This window comes from Python bivittatus, unplaced genomic scaffold (genome assembly GCF_059951505.1).
Source record: "Python bivittatus isolate LINGU-HERP-01145 unplaced genomic scaffold, Pbiv_v1 ctg000610_np1212, whole genome shotgun sequence".
NCBI classification, from domain to species: domain Eukaryota; kingdom Metazoa; phylum Chordata; class Lepidosauria; order Squamata; family Pythonidae; genus Python; species Python bivittatus.
This window is the reverse complement of record NW_028277088.1, coordinates 57,286,953-57,289,880: the sequence shown is the minus strand read 5'-3', so window position 1 is coordinate 57,289,880 and position 2,928 is coordinate 57,286,953.

Sequence of the window (2,928 nt, the reverse complement as noted above, 5' to 3'; positions counted from 1 at the left end):
TCTCCCACTTAAAAAGATGAGAGAGGCCTGTAATTTTCATCGTAGGTATACCTCAACTATGAGAGACAAAATGGGGAAAAAAATCCAGAAAATCACATTGTCTGATTTTTAAAGAATTTATTTGCAAATCATGGTGGAAAATAAGTATTTGGTCAGTATCAAAAGTTCATCTCAATATTTTGTTATATATCCTTTGTTGGCAATGACAGAGGTCAAACGTTTTCTGTAAGTCTTCACAAGGTTTTCACACACTGTTGCTGGTATTTTGGCCCATTCCTCCATGCAGATCTCCTCTAGAGCAGTGATGTTTTGGGGCTGTCACTGGGCAACACGGACTTTCAACTCCCTCCAAAGGTTTTCCATGGGGTTGAGATCTGGAGACTGGCTAGGCCACTCCAGGACCTTGAAATGCTTCTTACGAAGCCACTCCTTCGTTGCCTGGGCAGTGTGTTTGGGATCATTGTCATGCTGAAAGACCCAGCCATGTTTCATCTTCAATGCCCTTGCTGATGGAAGGAGGTGTTCACTCAAAATCTCACGATACGTGGTCCCATTCATTCTTTCCTTTACACAGATCAGTCGTCCTGATCCCTTTGCAGAAAAACAGCCCCAAAGCATGATGTTTCTACCCCCATGCTTCACAGTAGGTATGGTGTTCTTTGGATACAACTCAGCATTCTCTCTCCTCCAAACACGATGAGTTGAGTTTAGACCAAAACGTTCTACTTTGGTTTCATCTGACCGTATGACATTCTCCCAATCCTCTTCTGGATCATCCAAATGCTCTCTAGCAAACTTCAGACGGGCCCAGACATGTACTGGCTTAAGCAGGGGGACACGTCTGGCACTGCAGGATTTGAGTCCCTGGAGGCGTAGTGTGTTACTGATGGTAGCCTTTGTTACTTAGGTCCCAGCTCTCTGCAGGTCATTCACTAGGTCCCCCCGTGTGGTTCTGGGATTTTTGCTCACCGTTCTTGTGATCATTTTGACCCCATGGGGTGAGATCTTACATGGAGCCCCAGATCAAGGGAGATTATCAGTGGTCTCGTATATCTTCCATTTTCTAATTATTGCTCCCACAGTTGATTTCTTCACACCAAGCTGCTTGCCTACTGCAGATTCAGTCTTCCCAGCCTGGTGCAGGTCTACAATTTTGCTTCTGGTGTCTTTCAACAGCTCTTTGGTCTTGGCCATAGTGGAGTTTGGAGTGTGACTGTTTGAGGTTGTGGACAAGTGTCTTTTATACTGATAACAAGGTCAAACAGGTGCCATTACTACAGGTAACAAATGGAGGACAGAGGAGCCTCTTAAAGAAGTAGTTACAGGTCTGTGAGAGCCAGACATCTTGCTTGTTTGTAGGTGACCAAATACTTATTTTCCACCATGATTTGCAAATAAATTCTTTAAAAATCAGACAATGTGATTTTCTGGATTTTTTCCCCCATTTTGTCTCTCATAGTTGAGGTATACCTACGATGAAAATTACAGGCCTCTCTCATCTTTTTAAGTGGGAGAACTTGCACAATTGGTGGCTGACTAAATACTTTTTTGCCCCACTGTAGTTGTCAGTGGTGGGCTGCCCTTGACTGGAATAGGTCAGATGGAGGCTGGACAGCCATCTGTTGGGGCTGCTCTAAGTTGGACCCTCACCTTAAGGGCCTTTATTATTGCATCTATATATTTATGTATTTACAGGTAGTCCTCGCTTACTGATGGTAATTGGGACCCGGAACTCCATCACTAAATGACATGGTTCTAAGACACGACATCATGTGACCATGCGAATTTATGAAGGCAGTTCTGGCAGTCCCAGTTGCCATCGTTAGGTGAATCCCCCACGGTTGCCACATCCTGCGGTCACGTGATTGCCATTTTGCAACCTCCTGCTAGCTGCCCCATTGACTTGGCTTGTCTGAAGCCGGCAGTGAAGGTCGCAAATGGCAATCACGTGATCAACGGTCACTGAACAAGTGGAAGTTAAGCAAGGCTTACCTGTATTTTGCAATATTTGTATACCAGCCCAGTCATAAACGTCTGAATGGTGCACAACGAAGTGGTGAAACAACATACAAGAAACCACCAATGTTTTCACTCAATTTATGACATGCCCATGTGATATGCTGTGTTGGAACATTGACAGCAGCTGGAAGGGAAGGGAAGGGAAGGGAAGGGAAGGGAAGGGAAGATTTGGGGTATGTAACCTGGTGTCATGCCATGCTAGGAGCAGCTGAGGGGAGAGAGAGGGCAATGCACACCAGCCTTGCCCTACTTGGTCAGATTTTGTTACATGCAAAACCGAGAATCATCGAAACATTCTGGATTTTCCTTCAGCTGAACTGTGGCTGACCCAAAGACAAGACAAAACAGTGCCAAAGACAAACACCTCTTGATTTTAGCTGTTTCCTTGTCTGGATTTTCCTTCTGCTGAACTCTGGCTGACCCAAAGACAAAACATTGACAAAAGAAAACACCCCTTGATTTTAGCTATTTTCTTGTCCTACCTGACAAAAATATTTCAGTTGCCTGGGTTAGATAATCGACTTTTAGCCATCATTCCCATTAATCAAACAGCAGTACAGGGTTGTTGTGAGAAAGAAGTATTGAATACCTCGTTATCTCCATGTTGCTCTTACTCAAGTTGCTTTGAGTATAATTTTTTAAATGCTATGGAATTTCCTTGCAGCTAACCTTACAAGCCTGGGTGAAGATAACAAAACACTTCCTGTTTTGAATTTTAGTATCTAGGGATGGTTCTCAAAACCCCACTCAGGAAAGGGACCCCGTGAGTATGGCTGAGGCACGCATTGACATCCAGAGGCTTCTCCAGTTCCTTGCAGGGCAGCAAGTCAGCCCCACAAAAGCACTGTGTAGTAAGTATTCCTTTTTGGGCTAGCATTTTAATGAGTTTAACCATATACATAAATAGAG